The sequence below is a fragment of the Artemia franciscana genome, chromosome 4, assembly GCF_032884065.1.
Source record: "Artemia franciscana chromosome 4, ASM3288406v1, whole genome shotgun sequence".
In the NCBI taxonomy this organism is placed as follows: domain Eukaryota; kingdom Metazoa; phylum Arthropoda; class Branchiopoda; order Anostraca; family Artemiidae; genus Artemia; species Artemia franciscana.
The window spans coordinates 40,616,166-40,629,224 of record NC_088866.1 but is presented as its reverse complement, the minus strand read 5'-3'; the positions used below and the strand labels follow the sequence as shown (position 1 = coordinate 40,629,224).

The 13,059-nt window shown below is 31.8% G+C and overlaps 1 long non-coding RNA gene across 2 annotated transcripts in view; it reads left to right on the top strand.

The window, feature by feature from the left end:
- Positions 1–11,498, top strand: part of LOC136025655 (uncharacterized) — a 39,393-nt gene extending 27,895 nt beyond the window's left edge. For both annotated transcript variants that reach the window (XR_010617135.1, XR_010617134.1), the window contains 3 exons: positions 1,239–1,390; positions 8,259–8,415; positions 11,460–11,498. This is a non-coding gene — a long non-coding RNA (uncharacterized LOC136025655). The remainder of the gene's footprint in view (positions 1–1,238; positions 1,391–8,258; positions 8,416–11,459) is intronic.
- The last annotated feature ends 1,561 nt before the right edge of the window (positions 11,499–13,059 follow it).

Below are 13,059 nucleotides of genomic sequence, written 5' to 3'. Positions count from 1 at the left end.
TAGTCGGACCCATCAAAGGTTACAAGTCTAAGGAAAATTGCCTTATTTTCAAAAAAAAGGGGGAAACAACCCCTATGAGTCATATAATCTTAATGAAAACCATGCCATCAGATTCAGCGTATCAGAGAACCTTACTACAGAGGTTTTAAGCTCCTACCTACAAAAATGTGAAATTTGTTTTTTTGTTGTTTTTGTTTGTTGTTTTTTTTCCAGGGGTGATCGTATTGACCCCTAATAATGTTCTAGTGCCTTTTTTAAGTGACCAAAAAATTGCAGGGAAACTAGGCCCCCTCCCATGCCCCTTTTTCTCTAAATCCTCTGATCAAAATGTTGGGTAGCCATTTTGTTCAGCACGGTTGAAAGGCCGAATAACCATGCCTTTGGAGATATCGTGATCCCCCACAGCCCCTGGGGAAAGGTCCTTAAGTTACAAATTTTTTCGAGTTTTTCGAGTGGGGAGGGTAAATTTTCTGCTGGTGGGATTTTCCACAGGGATAATTTTCCATGGAGAAGGAAGTTTCTAGGGGAAATTATACCCTGGGAGAATTTGCCAAAATTTCTGTATGAAATTTTTATATTTTTTGCTATCTCTTTTCTGTCTCAATTTTACGCGTGGAGTTGTTAAGGGCGATTTCCTGGTTAAATTTTCAATAGGATTGAATTATTTAGAGGATATATCCGTGGGGAGGATATTTTTCCGTGGAGGTGAGGCCAGATTTCCTGGGATTATTTAAAAAACCATCAGAAATTGAATAATAATAAAAAATAAGTTCTTTCGGCTGAAAGTAAGGAGTTGCCTCCTCCTCAGCACCTTGCTCGTTTGAATTTTGTCCCAATTCTTTAAGAACAACTTCTGAAACCCAATGTTCTTTAATTGGAACAATAAGAAGCTTTTTTCAAAAGTACTAACAAACTTAAGCGTAAAAAGCGAGGTGTTGAGGAGGAGGAAACCCCCTTCATGTACGTAATAATATCTGTTCATTTTAAGTTTTAATGTAGCCCCTTATTTTCAGCTGAAAAAAAAAAATTTTTATTTAATTTCCTCTAGAACCGAAGATTTTATTTCAAACCTGCCCTTTTTTATATAGGAAGATGATTGATTTGTTTTTCTTTTTTTTTTTTTTTTTTTTTAGAAATTACTTCTTTCAATCAAACCTTTCAAATTATTTTGTTCCAACGCACCATTTGTCGACACTGAAATAGTGAAATTTCTCAATTAACCCCTTCTTTTTTTTCAGTCGAAATCGTACCGTATCCCAGAGCTTTAACTAAAGTTTCTTATGATAATGGTACATATGATTTGGTTTGGAATAATTCTACATCTTCGGCTGTTGAAGGTTATATAATCTTTTGGTGCAATTACTATAATGACAGACCTTACCAATGTGATGTAAGTTGACTTTTGTTTTACTTTCTTAATGCATTGATTAAATACCTTAATAGTTCCTAGATAATATAGTAAAAGCATTTCAATGCGCGGACAGGTGACCAGCCACCTGTCACAAGAATTGTTGCATGGTGGTAATAAGGAGACAAACGGCTTCAGTCGTATACTTGACACGGAATAACGAAAATATCTCGACGAGTTTCGAACGATAGACATTTGGAGTCAAAAGTCATGTCTTCTTTGTCTAAGGGTCGTTAGACATACTATCTTGAGAACGTCTTAAATAACATACTGGGTTCCTGAAATAATTTTACGTGCTAGTTTTTGGCTACAATTGAGCTTATCACTTTGAGGGGAGTTGACACCTGGGCACCATACTGGTCAAGTTTATTTTGCATTTGATCTAATGTAAGGGCTAAAAATTTTAGTTGTTTGGGAGGAATTGCAAATTAGCACAATTCGGCAAAGGACTGTAACAACAAGGCTAGTTTTTGAACTATGACCGTATCGTAGGAACGCCAGTTCAGGTCACTGTGAACCGTAATACCAAGGATCTAAACCTTACCCTGAGGAGTGAGTTACAATTGTAACTCTAATTGTACAGAAATTAGACAATTGAGTCTTAGGAAGAGGAGAGGATGTGTCGACAAAATTTCCTCTCGTAGATTGAGAATTCAGAAGGGTCTAAATCATCAAACCCTTTTAGTCCTCAGTTTCACTGATTATGGGCTGACATTCGATTCGGCTAATAGAAAAGCTTTATTGAAGGCCCTGTCCTTGTATAGTATACCCGATAAGCACGCTGAAGTGAATTGTACTATGAATGAAAATAATATTGCTGCGTTTAAGGTAGGGAGTAAGTCTAGCAGTTGGATTGGCGTGATATTAAGAGTTCAGCTTGGTTTTGTCTTGATAATACGGATTATTCCTATTGGTTTTGTCCAAAGTGACACGGCAAAGGCTAAAGGAGAACATGGTAAAAATTTTCAGTCTTGACAAGTTTTGATTCTCGCTGTCGCTTATTTTCTAACCCCATTTTTCTTTCTTCTTCACTTTGGATTTTGATTACTTCAGACAATTTACCAATGCCCTTTGCTCTAGCTGCCCTTATTGGTTTAGTTTTACATGATGGTCCAGGTTGTAAATTTGTTAATCGTTCAGGTGATGGGACAAACACTTCTTTTTCCTCCGACGAATTATCATTTATAACACTTGTAAATTTTCGTTTTTAGGTCTTGCCTCATTTTATGGTCCAGGCTGTTGATTTTCACCCATTGTGGATTTATTGCCAATGGCGTTTGCTTTAGCTGCCCTTATTGGCCTAGTTTTACATGATGGTCCAGGTTATAGATTCGTTAATTTGTTCAGGTGGTAGGACAAAAATTTCTTTCTTTTCCAACATATTATCATTTATAACACATATAAATTTTCGTTTTGGGTCTTTTCTCATTTGATAGTCCAGGTTGTTGATTTTTATCCATTGTGAATTTAATTTGTTCGGGCTGTTTTCTTGATCTTATTACGTTTGATAGTTCAAGTGGTTCCAAAGGATGGGCATTTGTATTCTCATCGCTATCATTCCTAATTTAGACATGTTTTGATTCTTGCTATCGCTTATCTTCGGATCCCATTTTTTTCTTCTTCACTTTGAATTTTGATTACTTCAGACAATTTGCCAATGCCCTTTGCTTTAGTTGCCCTTATTGGTCTAGTCCTACATGACGGTCCAGGTTATAGATTTGTTAATTATCAGGTAGTGGGACAAAAACTTCTTTTTCTTTCAACGAATTATTGTATGTAATTACTTGTAAATTTTCTTTTTTGGGTCTTGTCCAGGCTGTTGATTCTCATCCCATTGTGAATTTAATGTCAATGCCCTTTGCTTTAGCTACCCTTATTGGCCTAGTCTTACATGATAGTCCAGGCTGCTGATTTGTTAAATGTTCAGGTGGTGGGGCAAAAACTTCTCTTTCTTCCAATAAATTATCATTTAGGACACTTGTAAATTTTCTTTTTTTTTGATCTACCTCTAGATAAGTTTGTCATACTGATTTGTCTTTTCATACTCCTGTCTTTTCAAAAATATTTGATTATCGAAGCAAGTCCGATTTCTAACACCGATTGTCTATTAATCCTCAAACTTTTGGCTTTCATTTTAAAGGTTTTCGAATTGTTGCAGTCCCTTGTTAAAATATATACAAATATTTTTGCAATTTCCAATTTTTTGCTGTTTAATTAATTTAATTTAAACTACTCCGTACATGAAAATCTTCATTTTTCCCACCTAAATGTGACAAGTGTGACAACACCATTGCAATACTAATGTAGTCAAAATGACGTCACACACGAATCTTTTTTCCAAAATTAAGGGTCTTAAAACATTTTCTCAAACTTCTGACCTATCTAGATCGTTTTTTTAGGCCAGAATATACCAGGATACAAATTTCCTGAAAAAAATATGGAGCCGATTTCAAGAAAAAAAAAATACATAAATAAATACACAATTATTGCTCAAGTGTTATTTGTATAGCATTTGTAATTTTTTAGAAATATTGGAAATTCACTTCTTTTATTTAAAGCCAGATAAAAAAAAGAACATCTTTTTAACTGTGTAAAGGTTTGCTGAAGATAATTTATCCGCGAATTTATATTGTTCAAGATATTATTTCTTAAATTTCGAGGCTAATTGTAGCTACAAAGAAAATGATTCAAATCATCTCTACAAATAAATGTACTAACACGGTCTCTTTCAAAGTGCTCTCTCTGAATGAGAAGCAATGGCTGATTTGGCCAAACTGTTCCATCCCATAGTTGACGTCTGCCATTTTGTTGCATAACTATTGAAACCATAATAGCAACGAACATTCCCACGTTTCTTTCCCGTGGTTAGAGTTTTGAAATATAATGATAGAGACAAATCTATCTTTTTTTTTTTTTTTTTTTTTTTTTTTTTTTTTTTTTTCTTTTTTTTTTTTGATGGTACATTCTTAATTTTGGAAAATGCTATTTTTTTTTTAATTAAATATATTGGTAAATTTGTGTTTTGTTCATATTTTAGTTTCGCGTTCGTTTTTTATTTTTTTATTTTACATTTGTATACCCGCGAGAGGTTGAGATAGTTCATTGATTTGATTATTGAAATTATATATACCTAAAACATTCTTGACACTGAGCAGGTTGAAGGTGCATTCAACTAAAAGCAAAATGCCATCAGATATCCCTCATGCTCTGCGTTATATAATAGTGTACGGACACAAGCAAACTGTAAAATGAGTAAATTACTTATTGAGTTGTCTTTGTTACAATTTTTGAAGCACTGTTTTTTGTTAGATAAACTAAAAAGCTTCTATATATTGAAAGTATCTAAAAAGAATAACTATTAATCATAATCAGGAATATAAATGTCGATTTGCTGAAATATATGAATGCTCTGATCTGAAATATTGATCAACTACAATTTATTCAAAACATCCTTGTGATCAATTTTTGAAATGTGTATTGATTTGAGACAACTCTGTCAATAATTTACTTCATTTTTTTTCTCTTTTTCGTTGCAAATTCGAAAAGGTAGAATATTTTCTTAATTATTATCATGCCATGGGGACAAACCTATGGGTAAAGTTGGGTGGAATGTTTTTAACCTTCCCTCCCCCTTTCCAAAATACGAAAAAGGAAATTAAAAAAGAGCGTGATATCAGTTGTTAATATGCAATTTTGTTTTGAACGCTGATCTTATAGTCGCAACTGTAGTGTAAATAGTTGGACTATTTTATATATATATATATATATATATATATATATATATATATATATATATATATATATATATATATATATATATATATATATATATATATATATATATATATATATATCTATATATATAAAAATAAGTTGTCTGTGTGTGGATCTGTGGATGGATCAGGTGACGTCATGTTTCGGCTGACGTCATGAAATTAGTTGCCATCATTTTTGCTTTGAAGGTGACGTCATTCAAGATATTTAAGACGTATGTTCACGTAGAAATCTATTAATGTTTAAGTTTACAATGACTGATTAACTTACCATGGCAAAAGCCGATGAAGATGCTCAAAGAGTCTATTATCAGGTGACGTCACCTGAAAAAACTGGATCAGGTGACGTCAAAACTGAAAAAACTAAAAAAAGGCAAAAACTACAAAAAAAAACTAAAAACTAATAAAAAAAATAAAAAAGCTAAAAAACTAAAAAAAACTAAAAAAAGGCAAAAACTACAAAAAAAACTAAAAACTAATAAAAAAGCTAAAAAACTAAAAAAACTAAAAAAAGGCAAAAACTACAAAAGAAACTAAAAACTAATAAAAAAAATAAAAAAGCTAAAAAACTAAAAAAACTAAAAAAACTAAAAAAAGGTAAAAAACTAAAAAACTAAAAACTAAAAAAAACTAAAAAAAGGAAAAAACTGAAAAATAAGCTAAAATAAAGGTAAAAACCAATAAAAAACTAAAAAAAAAACTGAAAAAACTAAAAAAAGGCAAAAACTACAAAAAAAACTAAAAACTAATAAAAAAAAGTAAAAAAGCTAAAAAACTAAAAAAACTAAAAAAACTAAAAAAAGGTAAAAAACTAAAAAATAAAAAATAAAAAAAAACTAAAAAAAAGGAAAAAACTGAAAAATAAGCTAAAATAAAGGTAAAAACCAATAAAAAACTAAAAAGAAAAAAAGGAAAAAACTTAAAAAAAATTTTCATCTAAAAAACTAAAAAAAACTAAAAAAGGTAAAAACTAAAAGAACTAAAAAAGAAAAAAATAAATGACGACACTCAAAGAGAAAGCGACCAGGACAAAAGGAATGTTCGATTAGCAATCAACAAAGCACCGGGACACAGGGAGTATAAATGACGACCAGGACATAAGTAAAAAAAAACTAACAAAACTAAAAAGAAGGTAAAAACTACAAAAAAACTAAAAAGAAAAAAAAAACTAAAAACTAATAAAAAAACTAAAAAAATCTAAAAATCTAAATAAACTAAAAAAGAAAAAAAAAAGGAAAAAAATAAAGGAGAAAAACAAAACTTAAAAAAAGGCAAAAACTACAAAAAAAACTAAAAACTAATAAAAAAAAGCAAAAAAGCTAAAAAACTAAAAAAACTAAAAAAAGGTAAAAAACTAAAATAAATAAAAAATAAAAAAACTAAAAAAAAGGAAAAAACTGAAAAATAAGCTAAAATAAAGGTAAAAACCAATAAAAAACTAAAAAGAAAAAAAGGAAAAAACTAAAAAAAATTTTCATCTAAAAAACTAAAAAAAACTAAAAAAGGTAAAAACTAAAAGAACTAAAAAAGAAAAAAATAAATGACGACACTCAAAGAGAAAGCGACCAGGACAAAAGGAATGTTCGATTAGCAATCAACAAAGCACCGGGACACAGGGAGTATAAATGACGACCAGGACATAAGTAAAAAAAAAACTAACAAAACTAAAAAGAAGGTAAAAACTACAAAAAAACTAAAAAGAAAAAAAAACTAAAAACTAATAAAAAAACTAAAAAATCTAAAAATCTAAATAAACTAAAAAAGAAAAAAAAGGAAAAAAATAAAGGAGAAAAACAAAACTAAAAAACGAATGTATATACAGACCGGGACACCGGGATACAAATGACGACCGGGACACAGGGAATATAAATGACGACCGGGACACAGGGACACAACTACAACGGGGACACCGGGGGAAACAGGGGGATATAAATGACGACCGGGACAGGGAATGGTCGATTAGCAATCACCATCAACAAAGCTCAAGGGCAATCATTAGAATCATGAGGTATAGATCTGAATACAGATTGTTTTCCCATGGACCATTATATGTTGCATGTTCAAGAGTCGGTAAACCTGACAATCTGTTTATATGCAAAGACAATGGGACAGCAAAGAATGTTGTATATTCGCAAGTTTTACGTAGTTAAAACCATATATATATATATATATATATATATATATATATATATATATATATATATATATATATATATATATATATATATATATATATATATATATATATATATATATATATATATATATATATATATATATATATATATATATATATATATATATATATATATATATATATATATATATATATATATATATATATATACATTATATATATATATATAATGGTTATCAATATAAGGACCAAAAACGTTCCTTAGTAGGATCTAAAAACATGTGTATTTTATTTGTAATATTGAGTTTTTATGAGTTGATATTTTTTAAGTAATTCTGACTTAGTCCCACTCACGCTGGCTCTAGTGTTTCCACTAGCTCCTTTTTTAGTCCGTTATATGTTGGAAGTTTTCCGTAGAAAGTCCGTAGATAGCGTTTCAAATTCAGTAGAATATTTCCTAAGCCACTAGGTGCCCCAAAAGTCTCATGGTCCAAGTACATGACTGCAAAAACCTGGCAGCTTTTTCCATCTTAATGGTTTTGTCCAAAACCCTGATAACAAAAAGTACTAATGCCCTCTACCACATACATAAAAAGTCGCAGATCTGGGTCTATCAAAATTTGGGAATGTCGACTCATTGGTGTTGAACTGAAAATTGGAATATTTAGCAGTAGTATTTGGTGATTTGGGGTAGATATTGTAATGAAAGGGTAAATATGACATTTTAAGTAGAATTCCACTTTTTCCTTCGATATTTCGTAGATTCCGTAAGCGCGTATTTTATTTGGGATTTTGTGGCTGTGTGTGCTGTCAATAAATTCTACACAATTCTTACATTATAGATAATAAGACAAACAGACTCCTTAATAGGGTCTTGAAAGTATGTTTATTTTGTTATGTAAAACGTTAAGTTCACTTGAGCTACATTTCGATTTTTCAGGGAACGCTTAACTGGACATATGTACCCTCTGATCAAACATCTATTCGAGTCAACTTTCCAAACAGAGAAGCAATTTATCAGTTTGCTATTTCTTCATTCTTGGCAGGAATATCAAGTGGAATGCGATGGGGAGCTTGTACTATACTCTCAAACAACGGTAAGTATCATTTTCATTGCCTAGCAATCCCTTGATGGATTTCGGGTTGTTCAGGTCCATAATTGTCTTATTCCTTTTTTTTTTTTTTTAAGTAGATCTTAGCGTCATAGAACAAAGGACAGAATTGACTTAGTATCATCCAGAGAGTATTCACAAACGATAGAAGCTAATACAAGTAAAAATAAATAAGAATCTTGCCTGTTAAAGCAAGCTCATTTTCTTAGAAGCTGATTGCACTTAGTCTTTACTAAAATTTACCTAAAGTGTGTACTTAAAATGTACTTTAGTTCATTCTCAAAAGCATGAATAAATACAAAAAAAGTTAGTCCAGAAATATTTTTTTTAAGTGTTGGCTGAAATATTGAAATGAAAAAAAGGGAACTTTCTCCTCTGTTAGTTTTGCGAACTTAACCAATTTGGCCTCTGAACATTTAATGGCTGTGGTCTGAAAAGGTTTTGATCAAATTTGAACCGTTAAGTTACAATGGCGTTTCAAGTTTAACTTGTTGAGATTTGATCCGAAAGAACTTAACTTGCTCTTTTACAAATGCTTAAGGACATTCCCTGAAAGTAAAGATTAACACACCATAAAAAAAAACTTCTATTGAATATTAAATCATTTCTTCGTAAGCTGATTTGAGCAAATCTGTACTAAATATGGTTAGGGACAAAGCTTATGCTCAAAAGCTCAAAGGTCTAAGAATCATGGACATTATTTTCACTAGCTGACTGGCACATCAAAATCTAAAAGTTCTTATTTGCTCCATTTTGTTTTATATACTTGATTGGTTAGGTTTTTGAATCCCTCAGTTCGATATTTTTCATAGGCAATGCAATTGTGCCGCCTAAGTAAAAAGCGACGAGGGCACAATGTATAATTGATATATATATATATATATATATATATATATATATATATATATATATATATATATATATATATATATATATATATATATATATATCCTCAAGGCATTTCGTATATAAGAAGTTATCATAGAAACTCCGGAAAGAAAGCATTCGACTTCGAATCGAAAGTTTTGCGCCTTTTTTAAGTCATAAGTAATGGAGGGCAACAAGCTCCCCTCCCGCGCACATTCATTCCTCAAACAAATCCAATCAAAATTTTGTGATAGCCATTTTAGTCAGCATAGTTGAAAGGTCTAGAGTCTGCGTTTCTGGGTATATAACACCCGCCACCCACAGTCCGCGGGGTATTGCCAGTAAGATGTGCAACTCGCCAATTGTTTACATGTAGTATTTGTTATTGGGAATAGGGGGTGTGTTTGACCTTTAGTGCTAAAAAAAAACCAAGGACATTCAGGTGAAGCCTTCAAATAACGTTGAGGGAAGTATTCGACTAAATCAGAACACGTTATGTGTATACAGGTTGTCAAAAGGACTCAGTTCAGAAGTGACTGAAGGTATTAAGTTTGAACCTTCAGGGAATGATGGGGTGGGGTAATCAATTGACCAAATATGAAATATTCGCACAATACTAATACTGTTACTAGTATTGCTCCTGCTGTTACTATTGTTACTACTATTACCATAACAGCTACTGCTACTACAACTGCTGCTTCTGTAGCGACTACTACTAAGGCTGAGGATATGGAGGTGATAATTTAAAAAGTTAAAAAGGATCAAAACATGCTATGTGCATGCAGGTAGTCAAAAGCGCGTATCACCATTATCTTAGGGACGGCTTGAAGTATGGACTGAAAACTTTCAGTTTAATGGTTTAGCAACGTGGAAAGGAATAATTGGCTGAGGATAAAGTAATAAAAGTCAGATTTAAATAAAGGGAAAATTTCGTTAACAAATGAAAATACCAAAAATATGGCCTGCTAATTTTTGGGGGAAAGATTTTTGCCCCTGGCGTAAGAGAGGTCAGAACTGTCACTACATCCATCCTCTTCCCTCTGCCTAGGAACAGCTTAAAGCCGTCTTTTAATGGGAGTCGATAGGATACTGATTTTGTTCTTTGGTTATGCAACTCACAGCTTGTTATACAATTGCATAATATTAAGTCTTTTTGTTTTATTCCCTCAGTTGTTCCGAGGTAAATCGCAGGTATAATTATGTTTTAGAAATAACTAAGCACGTTACGCAATTATATTTTTTCAGATTGTGCAAAACTTATCTCTTCTTCCATTTTTTATGGTTTAAATCCTGTTTGTTTGTATTTTTTTATTTTAAGGCCTTACTCTTCGGGCGTTGAATATTATTTATGGATGTAAAGTAGATTTATGAATGATGATTCACGAATAGATAGTGAGCGTATTGTTAACAGACTCATTATCAGGAACTTATCGGGGGAGGAGAAGGGAGAATGATTTCGATAAAATGCCAGAAATAGAAAAATAGTCAGATTTTCCCCGCTGATAGGGGAATACAAGAATAATCAGATTTAGGAAGGGTCCTGGGCCTGATCAGTCACACACACACAAAGTCTGCTCATGGTCCACATTTGCATGATTTAATTTTTCTAAGGAAGAAATGTTTTTTGGGGTGGTTCAAAATCGAATTAATGAAAAAAAAGTAGGTGATTTGTATGGAAGTACTTGGTATTATGGAAAAAGTTGTAAAAACGGAGTCGTGATTTAAATAGGGACAATCCCTGGGCTCCTCTTTTATAAGTGTAGCTATTCTATGCGCCTACCTGTTCTATTTGAGTTCTGCTTAATTCAAATTTCTAGAAAACGCTTACCTTTTTTAAGCATTAAAATATTTGCGCCCTTGGAACATCTAGTAGTCACGTGGGAAGAATAGGGATTTAAGACAACCACATTAAAAAAAAAATAGGTTTTTCAAATAAAAAAGTGACGTGAAAAACTTAGTGAATGGAAATTATCCTCTATGCGGAGGGGCTGGGTGTTGCCTTAACCTCTTCGTCACGCTAATGTTTAGCTTATGATTAATTGAGAGAACCATTAGTATCAACAAAAGTAGTCTGCAGCGGACTTGCCCAATTACATGATTCCGTGTGGATATAACCCTGATAATCTTTTATAAGAGATAATTCTTTTACTTTTCTTTTTCAGTGCTTGATAAAATAACAGAATTTGAGATTAATGGCGTCAGCAATACTTCTCTGAGTATACGATGGAAGTTGGAGTGTGCTGATTCAACAGCTTACATAGATCATTTCAATATTTATTATTGTCCCTTCAATATCTATTTTGGAGAATGCTCAGGTATTCTATTTTTATTTATTTTTTGCCGTTCTCTAATTTCATTGACCCTCTGGAACTGACGTTGTTTAGACAGAATCAACGATATGGCTTTTCGAACATTCTTCAAATATTACCTGGTGCTTTTGTCAGCGCACATGGAAACTAGGGGACACGTGGAAAATTTCAGGGACACCTGGTGTGAAATCTCTCCTTTCGTCATGGATAAATCGAAAAATAGTGACCCCAACTCATTTTTCAAGCTATTCCCACCTTTTACTTCGACTTTTTGTAATGTTTGGTTGTGTTCTTTGTTTGGATATGACTATATTTTTTAGATTCTATTTCTTTTTAGTTGTTTCTCGTTTTTGGACGTGCTTAAAAAGAAAACGGAAAATAAATTAGCTGCACTTATAATATAAAATTATTTTTGTCTGCTTACTAACAAAAAAGAATCGGATTAAGCAAAAATGTTTAGAACAAAAAGACGTAAAAAAACCCAACTAAACAGCACTCAGAAATAAAGTTAAATTGCTGAAAATGAACAGGATATCTTGTGAAATGAATCTATTGCTGCAAAACAACGGGAAACTCAGCACAAATTTCAAGTAACGACGAAAGCTCGAACAGTCTTTAGCGGCTTTGTCTTAGATAGCAAAGTCCAAATTGTCAAAATATATAGCATGGCAATATACGAAGTGGCAATTTAGCGAGTACATATTTTTTAGAACTGCACTTTTGCGCCTACTTTAATTCTGACATAATCATGGCTCTGGTGACACTAAAAGCCATAAATGTGAAATGTATAGAGAATATAGACTTAGTCCGTTTGTGTGGATAAAAATGAAATCAACAACCCCCTAACCCAAGAAATATTCCCTAAATCAAATACTGGAAATCCCTTTTCCAGATAAACATCATCTTTTATCACTAGGTTTCAAGAAATTTCGACAAAACTGAAAGGTGTCAAAACAGTTTATTCATCACTTTTTGAAAAGTTTCTGCGCACAGATCATTTGACTTTTTAGTAGTGTCTACGTTTATTTAATTATTTTTTTTTGTATTGATGAAAATAATGAATCTAATTATACATGGGTGTATCTAGTTTTGCTACTTTGTTTGATTTTGGGTAATCCTAGTGAAGCATTCCGCCTCTAAGTTTGCTATATTAATCACAAAATTATTGATTTATTTTTATCAAAAAACTATTTAAGTATATTTTTACAGTTGAGCTTACAGCTGAATTTACTCTCAGTTAGATGCAAGTTCTTCGCATATTTCTAGTTTACATTTCCTTTTGTAATACTGTATATTTTAAACTTCTACCATGTAAACTTTTTTAAATTTTTTCAGTATTATTTGACTATGTCTTATTTTAGAAAAGAAATAAACTTGGTCCCGAGTGCATAACAGTCTTGTCTTGAGTATAAAACTAGTTTTATGCTTGGGATATTGGTTTACCATTACAACT